The sequence below is a fragment of the Triticum aestivum genome, chromosome 7B, assembly GCF_018294505.1.
Source record: "Triticum aestivum cultivar Chinese Spring chromosome 7B, IWGSC CS RefSeq v2.1, whole genome shotgun sequence".
Taxonomy (NCBI): Eukaryota; Viridiplantae; Streptophyta; class Magnoliopsida; order Poales; family Poaceae; genus Triticum; species Triticum aestivum.
Window position 1 is genome coordinate 307,699,035 of NC_057813.1, and position 18,307 is coordinate 307,717,341.

At 45.4% G+C, this 18,307-nt stretch overlaps 1 long non-coding RNA gene across 4 annotated transcripts; it reads right to left on the reverse strand.

Moving 5' to 3' along the window:
- Nucleotides 1-11,402: 11,402 nt before the first annotated feature.
- LOC123159346 (uncharacterized) lies at nucleotides 11,403-16,261 on the reverse strand. Of its 4 annotated transcripts, XR_006479644.1 has the most exons (9): nucleotides 16,092-16,261; nucleotides 15,675-16,005; nucleotides 15,355-15,461; nucleotides 15,174-15,256; nucleotides 14,805-14,860; nucleotides 13,528-13,662; nucleotides 13,138-13,321; nucleotides 12,751-12,907; nucleotides 11,403-11,740 (listed from the first exon to the last, which is right to left on the reverse strand). It is a non-coding gene; the product is annotated as an uncharacterized lncRNA (long non-coding RNA). The 4 variants fall into 4 exon arrangements; XR_006479646.1 differs by having other exon boundaries at nucleotides 11,411-11,740; nucleotides 13,138-13,364; nucleotides 15,355-16,005; XR_006479645.1 differs by having other exon boundaries at nucleotides 11,413-11,740; nucleotides 15,355-16,002; nucleotides 16,092-16,260.
- Between the last annotated feature and the right edge of the window lie 2,046 nt (nucleotides 16,262-18,307).

Genomic DNA, 18,307 nt, shown 5'->3' on the forward strand with positions numbered 1-18,307 from the left:
AGCGCTTCCCCGAGCACACTTACCAGCTCTTCGTGACCGCGGTGATCCCCCGCTCATTTACCCCCTAGGCCTCCTCCGTTTGATCGCCGTAGCCGTCGCCCCCTTGATGACCGAGACGCACCGCCGCCTGAGCTCGCCATCGGCGATGCTCCGGTGACCAAATGGTCACCCTGGAGTGCCCAACCTGCTCCCCGCTATGTGTAGCGCCCTTCTAGCCTTTTGCCTCGCTCATTTACGCACCGAAACGCCAACCCCGTGCACACCCGAACTCCAGCCGCCGCCCAACTTGCCGCCGCCGCTGCTACAGATCGCCCCACGACCAGGAGGTGCCTCCCCTGGATGCTGGCGGGCGAGGGAAACCCCCTGGTGCCCTTGGCTTGACCCACTGCGGCCTGTAGCGCCGCCCCGACCAACTCCGGCAAGTTCCCGCCGTTACTGTGGTCGCCGGCGTCATGTGCTGACGTGGCGCTGGTTAATTTGCACTAATGACCCAGCTAACCACCCCTAGAGCCACTGCCATGTGGGCCCCAGTGCCTAAACTAGTTAGTTTAATTTCTCTATTAAATTAGCACTAATCATAGTGGGCCCCGCCTGTCAACTTTGACTTGGCCACGTCAGCTTTGACCGGGTCCCACATGTCAGCCTCTGTAGCTGACTCTGTGTCACTGACCAGTGGACCCCACTGGTCAGGTTTGACCTAGTCAGCCGCAGTTGACCTGCTGATGTCATAGTGACGCAATGCCGACGCAGTTAATCATTTTCTGGATTTGAAAATAATTCAGAAAATTCCAGTTATTAGTATAAACTTCAAAAATTCATATAAATTCAACCGTAGCTCAGAATGAAATAATTTATATATGAAAAATGATCAGAAAACTCCAATCTATCCATCTATACTGGTTTCATGCATGTTAGAACAATTTATGACTACTGTTTAGGACAAATGGAATGAATGGCATTTAAATAACCACATGTGGAGTTTGAATTTGAATCTTGGATTCATACCAACTTCATTTAATCTGTTGCTAGTTGCATTAGCTCAAATCACAACATATTGCTATGTCATAGCATGCATCATATTGTGCATTGCATTGATTGTGTTCTTCCTTGTTTGCCGGTGTTCGTCCCCTCTCAGTAGACGACGTTCCGACAATGAGTTCGATGACACCGATGAAGAACTATTACTATCTTCAGAAGTGCCAGGCAAGCAAAACCCCCTTGTTCATTCCGATACAATCCCACTCTCTCGCTCCTGTTCTCTTTTACTGCATTAGGACAAAAACGATTCAACTGTTACATGCTGCGGTAGTTGAACCCCTTTCCTCTGCATGACCTGTCATTGCCATAGTAAATAGATGAAACCCACTAGCATGAGTAGGAGTTGTTTGAGCCCTGATGTTCCTACTCATTCATGCTTGTTTGTCATGCCTGATACTGCTTAGATTTGAGTCAGGTCTGATACATCGGGGATGAATCGGAGGTGGGTGAACATGTCCTACTGTTGAGAGCTAAGTGTGTGAACACGATTTGGTAAAGGTAGCGGTGAGAGGCCATGTAGGAGTACATGGTGGGTTGTCTCATTGCATCTGTCCTGAGGAACTGAGTTCTGTGTTTGTGATCCATGAACAGTTACTACCACACATTAGGTTCCAGTAACTCGACCCCTCTCGACTTATTAATCAACATGATCTCTGTTCAGGAGTTGCAACTAGTTTCTGGTGTTTGTAGGTAGTGTTATTAGTCTACCAAGTGGCACCCGGTACAGGTGGGCTTGGGAACCTTGCTCACATCGTTTGGGGGCCATGAGCGACATACCGGCCGGATCTCCTTGCGAATGGAACCCGAATAGGCGATAAACCTGGACGAGAGACTTGTGTGGTTAGTCAGGTCGTGGCCGACACCCTCGCTGGGCTTCCGCTTGAAGGTTGCCGAGTACATGTCGTGTAAACGGCGGTAAGTGGTGAGAGCGTGTGTGAATAAGTACACCCCTGCAGGGTTAATATGATCTATTCGAATACCCGTGTCCACGGTAAAGGACTTCTGGGTTGCCTGTACAGTTCATAGACAAGTGAAAGTGGATACCCTAAAATGCGCAAGATAAGCGTGAGTGCTATGAATGGCATTCTCGTAGGGAGACGGGAGCGGATCCATAGTGGTGTATTGATATGGTGAATATGTGGCCTCATGTGCGCCACCTCAAAAGAGTTACTTGTAGTCATAGTTCAGGATAGCCATCGAGTCAAAGCTGGCTTGCTGCAGTTAAACCCCACCACCCCTTTGTTGATAATGGTGCATATGTAGTTAGTTCTGATGTAAGTCTTGCTGGGTACATTTGTACTCACGTTGCTTAATTTATGTTTTTGCAGAGAGACTTAAGTCTCGCTAGTAGTTCCACGTGGACTTCGACATTTAGCTTATTACCTCAGCTACGATCTGGTGCCCCCGGCAGGATCTGGTAGATAGTCAGGCTTCTCAGCCTTTTCCATTTCTAGATGTTTGTACTCAGATGTGTTAAGCTTCCGCTTGTACTTGACTTGTGTGCTCTGAATGCTGGGTCATGAGACCCATGTTTGTAATATCTCGCTCCTCGGAGCCTAATGAATAAAATACTTGAGTTGTAGAGTCATGTTGTGATGCCATGTTGTATTTTCACATATCGAGCATATTGTGTGTATGTTATCGAAATGCTTGGTATGTGTGGGATCTGACTATCTAGTTGTTTATCCTTGGTAGCCTCTCTTACCGGGAAATGTCTCCTAGTGCTTCCACTGAGCCTTGGTAGCTTGCTACTGCTTCGGAACACTTCGGCTGGCCGGCATGTGTCCTTCTTTGTTCCTATGTCTGTCCCTTCGGGGAAATGTTATGCGGTGTCTATCGGAGTCCTGTTAGCCTGCTACAGCCCGGTTTACCGGAGTCTTGCTAGCCCAGTTGCTACATCCTGGATTCACTCGCTGATGACCGACACGTTCGTTGTTGGGTCATGTATGCCTGTTCTTGTAAGTTAGTGCCACTTTGGGTTCATGACTAGCCATGTCAGCCCAGGCTCCTTGTCATATGGATGCTAGCGACACTATCATATACGTGTGCCAAAAGGCGCAAACGGTCCCGGGCCTGGTAAGGCGACACCCGTTGGAATACCGTGCGTGAGGCCGCAAAGTGATATGAGGTGTTACATGCTAGATCGGTGTGCCATTGAGTCGGGGTCCTGACAGCCAACTCATGTCGTAGTACTCCGAAGGTGTGTGAAGCCACCAAGATGAGGCGTAGTCATGGAAGTTTCTTATGGCGCACTTCACTTGATCTTCGGGACGAACTTGATGTAGCTTGAGTTAGTCGTCCATCAAACGCTCCCACTCGAGATACTCCTCGGGTTCTTGAGTCCCATAGAAAGGAATTGCATGGTCAATGTCGAGGTCGTAGTAGCTCGTGGAAGTCACGGACTTGAGCCTGGGGGAGCTTCTCTTGAGCGTAGCCTTGAGGTTCTTGTTGGTGAAGATGATGTATATCCGTAGGCGAAGATGCCTTGAAGTCGCTTGGCGAAGATGCCAAGGGAGATGGTAAATTCTTTGAGCGGTTGTTGGTGTAGAGCTCTTGGTCTTCACATTCTTTTTGGTGATGGTGTCGATGCCGATGTGATCTTGCTGGAGATGGTAGCTCGGAAGCATGTGCTCTTGAGCGTCTTGTCGAAGATGAGGAAGATCGCATGTAGGACTTGATGAGGGCTTTGATCTCCTCCATTTTAGCTTGCATCTTGGTGTCGGAGTTGTTGTTCGTGGCATCGAACTCGTCGTTGTTGTTGTAGACCGAAGGTGAAATGCCTTGCCTATCCATAACAAGACTCGAGTAGAGGTGAGTAGGAAATGAGATAAAAAATACGAAGTTACCTTTTCCCAAAGTTGAGGATGTATCCCGTTTCACTCAATGTGAAATGAAAGAATAGTGGAATTGGTACCAGACTTGTTCACTCACACCTATCAAGTAAATCTTATGGTAGAGCTCGGTGAGGATAGTGGCACAAAAATTTGATGCAAAATGTTAGCAAGAGTCAATAATGTTGAAAGGGATTCACAAATTCACAAGAGAAACAAGTAGACCAATAGCAATATGTGGCACACAGAAACACACACACGGATAGATAAATGGGGTCGTGCAACCAAGGAATTAGCACAAAATGTGGAATCCACGGAAAACGCTCGTATTGCACAACTCAAGAGAGACTCTAGCACGATTGCTCAATAGGCGGATACGACACTTGTGCACAACCTATAAGATGCAAAATGGATAAACTTTCTATCCCAAGTATGCTATGTATGTCTGGTTCCCGGTGTTTCTCCCAAGATGATCCAAGATGATCGAGTATGATACCATATGATAAATTGTGATGTTATGGCTATTGCTTACAAGCTCTTTGCTCACTCTTTTTCTTTGCTTAAAAGCTTTATTTCTTTTTTTTGTATGGCCACTTTTGCACAATGCACAAATCAAGATAGCAATTGTGTATATGCAGGAACAAACTTGAGACACAATGGAGGATATGATACCAAGATGATATGGCATGGTATGTAATGGAAGGTATAGACCACTAATGTGCACAAGTCACGTTGCCGGCAATACTCAAATGGCTAGTCACGATAGGCAAGTAAAGCAAAATGGGCTAGAGGTTATCAATGCAAATGCAAGGGAATATACAATGGTGTCGTCGAGGTTACCGTCCTTTGCGATGATGAGTGGCTGAGTTCTTGATGTATATACCAAGATGATGGAGACTCGTCCCTAAGTAGCCGAAACACCTAAGGAAACAAAAAAACCGCGAACTCAAAATCTCAAATGACAAATGTCAAATGGTGGTAGCGGAAAGCGGTGGTGGTTTGCACTTGGCAATGTGGAAGTCGGATGATGGGTTATGCGAGTCAATGTTGAAGTTGTCATCCCTAAATAGCCGAAACACCTTAAGAGACACAAGCCACAACTCAAACAAGCTCAAACAAAATTGTGTTAAGTTGGGTGGTCGGAATGTATGGTGGGTAAGGTTATGTGGAAATGGTGGTGGTGGTTGATGAAGAAACAACCATCCCTAAGTAGCCGAAACACCTTAGGAGACTCGAATCACTACTCAAGCAACCACTAATGCTATGGTGAACAAAGTGGGTTAGGTTGCGGAAGTCGGTGGTGGCTATGCGGATGATATGGTGGAAGGCCTAGGCAAACTTGCCAAATTTTGGATAATTTTTAGAGAAAAGGCCAGAGCCCGACTTTATAAATAAAGCCACATGGCAGCGTCACAGGAAACTGAACAGGAGCGAAACCAGCTATCAAGACAACGCACAGAGTGCACGGAGCGAAAAGTTTGAGAGTAACCAAAGAAGGAAGGATATAGGCAACTGCCATACACGACGCGCAGGCCGGAAAGGAGAGAGACCTAAACTCCGCAAACAGCACCACCAGGATTAGATGACGGGATCCCGCCCGGAGATGAGAGATGCAGAAGCCCGAATTTTGACGATGGGCAGGTCCAGGGCATCCCGATCAACCTCCTTAGTCAATGATCTCCACTGCTGCAATAATATACATGATTTGAAAAGAACGTCAGCAGGCTTAGATGGGAAGATATGCTCAATAGTAAATTTGTTCCTAATGGTCCAAAGAGCCCAACATAAGGCTCCCAGGCCGACCCAAAACACCCTCTTGGTGACCCCAACCAAAGCTTTGGCTAGGGTTCGAATATGGGAAAAAGAGGAGGGGTTCCAAGAGACCTAAAGCCAAGATCTGACACAACACCAAACCAACTTGGCCAGCACCCAATTGAAAAAGATGTGATCAGAGTTCTCCAAGGCCCCACAAAGATGACAAAACTCCGAACCAGGCCCATTGCACTTTTTGATCTGGTCAGCAGCCGGAAGGCGACCACGAAAGGCTTGCCAAAGGAAAATTTTAATCTTAGGAGGGACTTTGGACTTCCAAACGCAAGAGAATCTGGACGAAGGAGTACCACCGGTAAGTCTAGAATAAAGCGACTTAACCGAAAATCTACCTGAGGCCGAATGAGGCCAAACCACAGAGTCGGCCGACTCCGAGAGCACGGGGAAGAGGGCAGAGAGACTTTGCCAATCTTCCAATTCTTCAGGAGACAGGGCCCGACGAAAATCCAAATCCTAGTTATTAGCTGCCACCTCCGCGATGGAGATATCTGGGTTAGGACAATAAGAAAACAGAACCGGAAAGCTCGCAGCTAGGGGGGCATCCCCAGACCACCAGTCCAACCAAAAGCGAACAGCCATCCCATTACCAACATTAAATTTAACATGTTCCAGAAAGATCGGTCTGACTTTGACAAGGGATTTCCAAAATTGAGAACCGCGCCTGGCGGTGGCAAACAGTGGGTTGGAGTGTGGGAAGTATTTAGCCTTAAGAATCAAAAACCACAGCGAATCAGCCCCACTAGTCAAAAATTTCCACCACCACTTGATAAGCAAACAAATGTTCATCACCCGAGTATTAATAATGCCTAACCCCCCAAGGTTTTTAGGCTTACACATATGTTGCCACTTGACCAGCCTATATTTCCGTTTGTTATCCGTGGAATTCCAGTAGAAAGCTCCCCTATGTTTGTCGAAACCAGCATGCACGCCATCCATAAGAAGATAAAAGCCCATAAGAAACATGGGGAGAGAGGATAAGCAGGAGTTAATTAGAGAAACTTTGCCAGCATTGGTATTGTATCTGCCCCTCCAAGGGAGCACCCTGTTCCCCACTTTAGCGACCGCCGAAGGGAAATCTTTAGCATGGAGCACGCTAGGAGAAATAGGGAGGCCTAGATACTTGAAGGAAAAGGAACCCAAAGAACAGTTAAGAAGCCTGGCAACCCGCAACGCTTCCGCCCCATCCACACCCGTCACCAGGACCTCACTTTTAGCGAAATTAATCTTAAGACCCGAAATAGCTTCGAAACATAGCAGGATGAATTTCAGGTTAGCAATGCAGGCGTCATCCAACTCCACCAAGATAATAGTATCATCCGCATATTGCAAGTGGGAAACACCCTCCGGAAGTAAATGGGAGACCACAAGAGCAATGTGCCCACAATGGGCCGCCCTAGAGAGCATGCACGAGAAGGCATCGGCCACAAAATTAAAAAGAACAGGGGAAGCAGGATCCCCTTGGCGAAGGCCCCTACCATTTGCGAAGAAATTGCTAACGAAACCATTAACCGAAACGGCAGTATGGCCACCCGAGACCAGCTGCATGATACGATGAACATAAGCACCGTCGAAACCTTTAGCAAGAAGGACCTGCTTGAGGAAGGGCCAGCTAACCGAGTCATAAGCTTTCTCAAAATCTAACTTAAGGATAATCGCTTTAGCTCTCCGAGCGTGAAGATCATGAACAATCTCATGAAGGGATAGGATACCATCGAGGATGAAACAGCCTTTGATGAATGCAGATTGATAAGGACTAATAACTCTATGAGCAACCGGCGACAAACGATTCGCAAAGCCTTTCGCCGGGAATTTGGCAAAGTTGTTAATCAAAGCAATAGGCCGAAATTGGGAAAAAACATCAGCACCCTTAACCTTGGGGATCAGGGATATCACTGCATAGTTCAGGCGGGAGATATCGACAGTACCAATACAAAAACCCTGGATAACCTTACAAACCAGCTGTTTCAACTGGGGACAAAATTTCCGAAAAAAAGGAATGGAGAAGCCGTCTGGCCCAGAAGCAGCATTGGGATTGGCAGTGTTAACAACATCCCAAATTTCCTGATCAGAAAGAGGAATCATCAAGGAGGCATTCTCCTCGGGTGAGATTTTAAGACCTAAGTTCCAAAGGGAAGGAGAGATAGAGAAGCCCAATTGAGGTTTAGCCCCCAACAACGAAGAGAAAAAGTCCACCACATGAGCCATAATAGCAGACTGCTCCGAAGATCGCACATCATTAATCAACAGGCTATTGATACTACACCGCCTACGCCTACCGTTCGCGATCGCAAAGAAATACGCTGTAGGGGAGTCACCTTTTAGAGTCCAGTTTAGAGTACCCTGCTGACACCAATAAATCTCAGCCTGGTGGTGCAACTGCATTAAAGCGGCCTCAAGATTATAACGAACCGGCCAACCATCGTCAGAAATCCCAGTAGAATCGGCCGCGCGATCCAGCGACAAAATCTGGTCCTCGAGGAAAGATTTGGTAGGACGATCCTCCGCTGCACGATTACGAGACCAACCTCTGAGGAATTTACGCAGGGTATAGGAGCACGAGTGCCAATCATTCAAAATAAGCTAAAGAACGTCCAAATCGGAGTTCAAATGAATTAGTTATGGACAAAACAAAAATCAGCCGAAGTCTAAAACTACAGGTTACAGACGTCCATAAAAGGACGGATGTCCGGTCGTTGGACGTCCGGTCGGGTCGGAAATCCATAAATTCAGCTCGGGTTTGGGGTTCCGGTCGTCCGGGAAAGGTCGGACATCCGGTTCTTCATGGGGGTCCGGACGTCCGTAAAACGCCGGTCGCCCGGTGGGTCGGGGTCAACGCGAGATCCGAGATCCGGGGCGCGATTTTGGGCGGAAAATGGAGATTTTGGGGTCAAAATTGATGAGATTTCATGAATGGAAGATGGGGAAACTTGGGGAAATGCTAGATCCACTCGAAACAAAGCAAATCCATGGATGAAAATCAACAAAACATCATCAAACCAACAAATCACAAAAGAAAATTGGGGCTATTTTTGGTGGGGATTTTCGAATTTAGGACAAAATCAACAAAATGAAGGCTAGAAAACGGTGGGAGGGACTCCAAATACGTGATGAACGTGGCTCATGATGCCATACGATACAGGGCTAACCCGGTGCAGGCTGATCTTTCACGATTGGAGTGGGCTCCATCGAAGAACACGATGAACACGGGGAAGAACGGAGAGAAATCACAAGGGGAAACACTCAAGAACAAGTCCAATCACACATGCGCTAGACAATCAAACACACAAGATCACATGGTACATGAACAACAAAAGGAAAGATACAAGGTAGAGTTCATCTCCAAAAGAAGGTCTTGATGGTATCCTAGACGGATCTTCCGACAAGGGGGTCTTGATGATATCCCGCAGGATCTTCTCCTAGATGGAGGTCTTGGCCTCAAATGGAGTGGTGGTCTCTCTCTCAAGAGTAGAGATAGGTAGGAGCAAAGCTCACATACAAATGAGCTATCACTTTGCTAACCCTAGAAAGGAGGTGGAGGTGGTCTATTTATAGTCTAAGCCACGAAGGGGTGAGTGGGAGAGGGATACAAGGCCAAAGGCCCGCGGCTGCGCACACAGGCGTCGGACGTCCGGTGGGGCTCGGACGTCCGGAAGCTCGGGACGGTCCGGACGTCCGGAAGTCTTGGGACTTCCATAAATATCGTTCTGTCGCCGTTGCACCGATCGTCCGGAGGCGCTCGGTCGTCCGTGGCCTGGGAGGTGTTGGACGTCCGATCTCGTTCGGTCGTCCGGTCGTTGTATATCTCGTCGGCAAGTCTCTTGGGCTGGCTGGAGTTCCAGGTGTCGGACATCCGGCATAGTCCGGTCGTCCGGGCGCTGTAGGGGGTTTGGACGTCCGGTGGCTTCCGGTCGTCCGATCGCTGTAGACTCCGCGGCTCCTTCTTCTGCCATCTTTGCTTCCATGCCTCCCTCACGGATGGTGTAGTTGTTCCTTGGCGCTTGCACTCCTCCTCATCATGCTAGAAGCTCCGGCAATATCTATGCATGCACACGAGTGGAGTGTCAAGTAGTATACCATCCTCGAAGGGGTCAAGTGAGCACGTGTAAAGGAGAAGATTCACCTTTATGTATGAGAAGTAGAGCTCGCACGTGTCACTTGCCAAACGGACTCTTGACATGGTGATGACCGTAGGATGGTCCGCATCACAAGGCCTTATTTGCAAATCTGGAGAGGGGTATGGGTTTCTTTTTGCAAAATTGCCATAGTTTCCTTCCTATCCGTCAGATATAGATCGGACGACCTATATTGCAGGATGGCAGGCACACCATCATCACCAACTTTGCTTTTTATCTAGAGATTAGGGACTAGGGAAGTACTAGGGAGTACTAGTAGGGACACCGTCTACTTCTTCGTGTGCTACTCCTGCGCTCCATTCGGCGGGAGCAATGTCCCCTACAGCCACTCCCTCGTGCGCTCCATTCGGCGGGCACAACGTCCCCTACAGCCACTCCCTTTCATGGACGACCTAGTTGATGCCTGCAAGGTGCCCTACGTCTACAAGATTTTCGGCTGCGAGAGGTACATCAACCATCACTCACTGCCGGAGCAAAGTTCCAGATGCGCGCACCTGCCCTGCTACTACTATGAGTGCACGCCATCATTTGAGGGCTCGCCGGCGAGCCTTGTGCATCACCTCACGGCACCGTCCATCAATCATTACTGGCCCGCGGTAGTGAACATCAAGTATGAGACGTGCTACCCATTCGCCATGCCGGAGTCATTGGAGGATCACCGCTGCCTACAAGTCACCGAGGAGGACGGCAGCGTCTTCCTCGTGGCCATGGGCACCGACAAGGCCCGCGCAGGCCGCTGCCCCGTCTCTATAGTGTGCATCAGGGGCAACGCCGCTGACGCTGACACGAGGCCGGTGTACGGGTGCGTGCTCATTGTTACTGCTGCTCCAAAGTACGAGGGCACCCACGCCGCCTCCATCACGCCGACTGGGACTGTGCCGAGTTGCTCCATTCCCGGCAATGTGGACATGGAAGACGCCTGGTATGATTTTCACACCAAGATGATGCACGGGGACTCCAAGGAGGTTCAGTTGGTCATATGCATTACCAAGTCAGATGTTCATCATTTGCCTTCGCTCAATGTAATCCATTGTCTAAGCATGTGGAGACTTCTTATTTATATAGTAATAGTTGACCCGTTGCGCCAAATGGCGCAGAGACCCGCTAAAGACATGTTGTCGATGAAAATAGTTTCATTTTGCAAGAACATATTCGATGTTGGTAGTAGAAAGCCTATGTGTTAAGTCATACTATATTGATAATATGTTTATGACGCTGAGAAATCTGAGTTTGCAAAAAAAATCTTATTTCTATAACATGCATAGACCAGCTAAGGAAGCATTTTTTTAGTTGAAAATATAGTTACCACGCTAGGAAATCTAAGTTTGAAAAAAAGAAGATGAACTAATAGTTTAAAAATATACTGACTAATTACATAACCCTACCTATGGAACTGCAAAAACAAGCTCAATTTTAGCATGTACATACATGACATGTCACATTCAAAATTGAGGTATACTACAAATAACCAATTAAATGCATCAATGTCTATCATATTAGCAGGAAGTGCTCCACCAGTATGCAATTTCCTCATGTAAAAAGATAGTCTGCCGTTTCCTTTTTGCCAAAACTTCCTCCATACCCCATACAAGCAGTGGTAGCAAACAAGTGACAAATATAACAACATGTTGTAGATTTAACACCAATTTGACTCAAACATAGCATCCAAGAGTAGTTTAGTACACACTCGCACAAACCAAACTCTCAAGACATGACATAACATTAAAGTTTAACGACACCGACACTTAGTTCTCGGGACATAAATTCAGAAACATGAAATAACAGTGACATGCAGCGTAAAAAGCAGTATTGTTGCCATCCCCCGAACTTATAAACTTCAAGCTTCATTGCTTCTGCTCCAGCGACCAGCAATAGTTATGCAGAACCGCAACCAACAAAAGAGCACATCTGGAATATGAAAATTAATTCAATTGAGTGGTTCATATGGGTAGATAGAATCATAGAGAAGATTATTACATTGACTCGCATGAGCAGGGTCCTTGCCAACAAGGATTTTGAATGTGTTATTTGATGAATAAAACAATATCTACATGTGTTTTGTATGCCAAGTTTATTACACTGATTAACAGCACCAAGAGTCCTACAAAAACAGTGAATTCATGATGTTCTAGTTGTGTAACTGATATCTAACTAAGAAGTATATTTTTAGATTACCAAGATGAATAAAAAAGAAAAGTCCCACTGAGAAGAGCTGCTTCTCATAAAGATCTAAACAAATGCCAATCAACTTGATGGTCTGTCCTAAAATATTCTACTTTTTCATGATAAGCAGGTTAATCGTGCACAAACAAGATAATTGATATTCCAACAAACGACACCTAGATTTTAACTACACAAGATGCATGTAGTTCTAGTTTAGGTTGCAAGGCTGTCACAAGATACCTGCAGATTTAGTTTTGGTTTGGTTGCAAGGCTGTTAGACTTATACTAATTTCAGAAGCTCAGATAGAGTAAAATTCGTACTAAACAGAACATCTGAACTGCAGAAGAACTCTGTAGTTTTAGATCATATAAAAACAAAGCACAACAGGACTATCCCTGAAAATGAAATACAAAAGGGTCATTTTCCAAATGATACAAGGACTACGCTTCTTATCAAATTAGCCACTATAAGATCTCAGTTCACTGGTAGAGAAAATGTTAATTTATCCTTTATGGTACACATATCATATTGTATATATAATAGTCTATGCTTCAAGTCAAACATTTATCATTCATCAGAACAAAAGATTCACATCTATTATGTTCATTTATGTTCCATAATGGATTGCAAACTAAGAGTCGTTATAAATAATTTGTAGGTATCAAAGAGGGAAAGTTGTACCACCAATTATCAAAACAACTTAAATGAGGTCACCAAGGTGGGAAGGGAGGGAGGGAGGGAAGGAGAGAGATACCATTTTGCTGGGCTAACAGTAGGTTGATAATAGGTGGACGCATTGGGATTCCAGGAAGCACCGCCTCCCAGTACACCTTTGGTATCTCCTCATAGTTTGGCATCGTCGTTGTGACCGCATTGGCGAAACTCGCAAGCCAGACTCCCTCTCCAGTGACCTGCGTGCATCAGAGAACAGATGGATAATTTTCAGGAGTGAGAGCTTGGATATATTATACAAAACACAAATGTAACATGTGAGTAGGAACAGGATGACCCTAGGTTGCAATCAAGAACCACCGAATTAAGAATCTAAAATGAGTAAAAGAAATTACATAATGAGAAACCCCAACAATGAGGCAATCCATTCCCAAACATGATTAATTCACAAGCCCAATTATCATTATACCTCACAGCCGGAACAATGGTGGTTGCAGCACTTATATATGCTAGCACACTAAAGCCCATTTGGCACTTCTATATGCTGCCCTACCCTTCTTGTACAGTGCTTCCATGTCATTAGCCGCAATCCCCTTCTTGATGGACCCACTAAAGTGAAATTGGCACTTCTCAATCTCCTCATCAACTATTAACTGAAATAAGGGTAGGGCAGAAGTTAAAGAAAGATTCAGTAACCTGCTTCAAAAATAAAACAAAGTACACTGTTTTAGGATACTTTATATGGATGAATCAGGCTCAGATATCTTTCAAAAAGAATTCATGTATAAAACAACAATAGCCCAGGGGAATGAAGAAATGGCATTATAATAACACCACAAGGACAATGGATCCAACTCACCTTCATGCAGTCAGCAACATGATCTTCATAAATGAATTTGTGGTGAATCTTAGTGTCCAGCTGCTTCTCATCCTTCTTGAAGCCACCAAATCTCTTGTCACCGTGTGGAATATCAAGACCACCATCCAAAGCACCCTGCAGCAGCACACATAGTGAAGCAAGTCTCAAACTGATAAATTTTATGTTTCCCTTAATAGCTTAGAACCCTCCTAAATAGAATAAAAGAAACACACCAACACCAGGCAATAAATGCAGTCCAAGATTAGGCATACTCCATCAGTGCCAACTACACAATTCAAATATGTTTATTATTTAGATTTCAACCTATCGAACAAAAGCATCAATTGTGCATTTGAGATCTGTAGGTAAACCTTGGTCTTCTTCTACTCTTAGCTAAAACAGTTTTGCTAAAATTATTCTTCCTCTCTTCTATGTCAGATACCATATATTAGCAAAGTAAAACACGTCAAGTTTAAAATCCATTTAAACTGTCATGAAGAGAGGAAGAATACACATGCTATGAAGCATGGAACCTGGCAAAATAAATGCAAAGGATGCCCAACAGAACTCTTGCTCCATGGCCTTACTTCTGTTGTGGTTGCAGACTTGAGTCCCACTTTGTTGAACCTTTTGTACATGCTGTTAAAAAAAGCTCTTGATTCCCTTCTAAACCCCCTCCTATGAACCATGAATACCCAAACCATATAACAAGAAAATAAGATTGAATCACCCATACAGTAATAGAGTGAAAAGCTTAACCGACGGGAAACACAACAAATTTTAGTTGTCACATGGAACAGGTGCACAGTCCATACAATGATCACATTCCATATATTTTTTTACTTGTACTCACAAGAGCCTGTTCTCAACAAAAAGTACCAACAACTGTACATCATCAAGTAAAAATATAGAGCATTGTACATTGATTGCAAATACCAGAATAGAAAGGCAAGGAATTTGCAAACCGCCCCCCCCCCCCAAAAAAAAAGAAGATAGCACAATGGCTAGTTAGAACAGAGCTGATGTTATCTCAAAATGTGTTCCCAAGCAGCAAAATAGCAATCTCATATTATCCTATACGACGCTGCAAACAAATAAGGAGTCGCGCATGCCCATCTCTAAGCAAAATAGTCTGCATAACATGAAATCCATGACGACAAATCAGCAAAACTACTTTGGAAAGTCCATTGATAGCTAGAGAACATGGTCCAACACAAACCATATCACCAAAATGCAAGCGCAAACTTGATTGGATTCGCAAGAGGGATAAAATTCACCTTGGTCTTCTTCAACTCTTCAGCTAAAATTGTTCTTCATCTCTTCTTTCACAGATCTGCACACATCATGTGTAGAAAACCCACATATTAGGGAACTAAAATGTGAATGAGCTATGTATATTTGCTAACTAATAATTTTAGCTGTCAAGCTGCAACATTAACTTGCTAATATTTATTAGGTATGCAACACATAACATACTTTAAGCCTCAAACCATCAACAATTCCAGGTCCAGGAATTATATGAGCATCAATAATACCAAGTATATTGCTCTCATGTGTAGAATATTCATCTTGAAAGGAAAAAAAACTAAGCACACTACGTGAATATGCAAATAGAATGGAAGGATAGGGAATAGCACATTTCTTACCATTCGTCTTGCATAATGAATGTGTTTTCAGTGTCAGCAAACTTGCGGTTCTCAAAGATCAAAAGGTTGTGCTTCTCAGCAATCTTCAAAAAAAGTTCATAAGATCCCATTATATAAAGGATGCTGAATTTGCATATTCAATAGTGAACAACGCCGGTAACTAAATAAAGGAGGCATCTACCCATAATTATAAGAGAATTACAGCCTGTACTTGCTAAACTGATCCTTCTCCTAGTACTTGGCGTCCTCTCCCTCCATAAACATGGCAGAAATCAAGCATCAACGGAGCTTAAAACAGGATGCAAGATGAAAAAAGCTTGTCAAGTTGAACCCATAAGCATGGAGGCTATACGATATTAGAAGAAAAAACATGGAAAATGTCATAGCTAGTAGAGCAGGAGCATTGCTACTCAAACCTAAAAAAATTGAGGATTGCAACTCAGATCTAATAAAAACGTCATAGCATTGAAGTTCATATGAACATCAATTCACTGTAACTACCTTTCTGGGCAGGTCACCTCGCTCTCGTGTAAACCGCAGCCACCGCCGCCTTCCTCTTCTCTCCTGAGCACTTGCCGCCGACCTTCGTGCCCTCCCCTCTCACCTCCGGCCTCGGTGCGAACATCAATTCACAATAACTACCTTTCTGGACGGCTTGGTGGACGAAGCAGATGGCTTCAGTGGAATGAATTTGGCAAACAGCAGTAGCAGTGTATGTAGCTTCTTGAACCATGGAAGAAGGTGGGGGAGCAGGAAGGGGTAGTCGTGGCCGTGGTCGGGCTGGACGGCGTCTCTGTCGAGCTCATCCATGGAAGGTAGGAAGGAGTTGCTGCTGCTCAACAGAAAAAGAAATCAGGGGTCCGATTCGATCTGATGTGATGTGAGAGAGGAGAGTAGTCGGGGAAAGGGAGAGCTCACCGTTGCAACCGGGCGACCAGAGAGGTGGAGGATGGAGGCGGAGGAGGGGATCCGTGCCTGGAAGCCGTCACGACGCCGCGTCCATGGAGACGCTGCTGCTGCTGCAGATCGAGAAAGCAAAGAAATTAGGGGAAGGATGTGAGCAGTGACGGCACGCAGGTGGATCGGTCGCCGATGGATGCAACCTCTGTTGGGGAACGTAGTAATTTCAAAAAAATTCCTACGTACACGTAAGATCATGGTGATGGCATAGCAACGAGAGGGGAGAGTGTTGTCCACGTACTCTCGTAGACCGTAAGCGGAAGCGTTATGACAACGCGGTTGATGTAGTCGTACGTCTTCACGATCCGACCGATCCAAGTACCGAACGTACGGCACCTCCGAGTTCAGCACATGTTCAGCTCGATGACGATCCCCGGGCTCCGATCCAGCAAAGCTTCGGGGATGAGTTCCGTCAGCACGACAGCATGGTGACGATGATGATGCTCTACCGGCGCAGGGCTTCGCCTAAACTCCGCGACAATATGACCGAGGTGGAATATGATGGAAGGGGGCACTGCACACGGCTAAGGAACGATCCGTAGATCAACTTGTGTTGTCCCTAGAGGTGCCCCCCTGCCCCCGTATATAAAGGAGCAAGGGGGGAGGGGGCGGCCGGCCTAGGAGGGGCGCGCCAAGGGGAGTCCTACTCCCACCGGTAGTAGGACTCCCTCCTTCCTTGTTGGAGTAGGAGAAGGGGGAAAGAGGGGGAGAGGAGGAAGGAAAAGGGGGGCCGCACCCCTTGTCCAATTCGGACCAGAGGGGGGCTGCACGCCTCCTTCCTTTCGGCCTCTCTCCTCTATTCCCGTATGGACCAATAAGGCCCATATACTCCCTCGCGAATTCCCGTAACTCTCCGGTACTCCGAAAAATACCTGAATCACTCGGAACCTTTCCGAAGTCCGAATATAGTCGTCCAATATATCGATCTTTACGTCTCGACCATTTCGAGACTCCTCGTCATGTCCCCGATCTCATCCGGGACTCCGAACTCCTTCGGTACATCAAAACTCATAAACTCATAATATAACTGTCATCGAAACCTTAAGCGTGCGGACCCTACGGGTTCGAGAACTATGTAGACATGACCTAGAACTATTCTTGGTCAATAACCAATAGCGGAACCTGGATGCTCATATTGGCTCCTATATATTCTACGAAGATCTTTATCTGTCAAACTGCATAACAACATACGTTGTTCCCTTTGTCATCGGTATGTTACTTGCCCGAGATTCGATCGTCGGTATCCAATACCTAGTTCAATCTCGTTACCGGCAAGTCTCTTTTCTCGTTACATAATGCATCATCCCGCAACTAACTCATTAGTCACATTTCTTGCAAGGCTTATAGTGATGTGCATTACCGAGAGGGCCCAGAGATACCTCTCCGACAATCGGAGTGACAAAACCTAATCTCGAAATACGCCAACCCAACATGTACCTTTGGAGACACCTGTAGTACTCCTTTATAATCACCCAGTTACGTTGTGATGTTTGGTAGCACCCAAAGTGTTCCTCCAGTAAACGGGAGTTGCATAATCTCATAGTTACAGGAACATGTATAAGTCATGAAGAAAGCAATAGCAACATACTAAACGATCAAGTGCTAGGCTAACGGAATGGGTCATGTCAATCACATCATTCTCCTAATGATGCAATCCCATTAATCAAATGACAACACATGTCTATGGTTAGGAAACATAACCATCTTTGATTAATGAGCTAGTCAAGTAGAGGCATACTAGTGACTATATGTTTGTCTATGTATTCACACATGTATCATGTTTCCGGTTAATACAATTCTAGCATGAATAATAAACATTTATCATGAAATAAGGAAATAAATAATAACTTTATTATTGCCTCTAGGGCATATTTCCTTCAGTCTCCCACTTGCACTAGAGTCAATAATCTAGTTCACATCGCTATGTGATTTAACACCAATATTCACATCTACATGTGATTAATACCCATAGTTCACATCATCATGTGATCAACACCCAAAGGGTTTACTAGAGTCAATAATCTAGTTCACATCGCTATGTGATTAACACCCAAAAGAGTACTAAGGTATGATCATGTTTTGCTCGTGAGAGAAGCTTAGTCAACGGGTCTGTCATATTCAGAGCCGTATGTATTTCGCAAATATTCTATGTCCACAATGCTCTGCACAGAGCT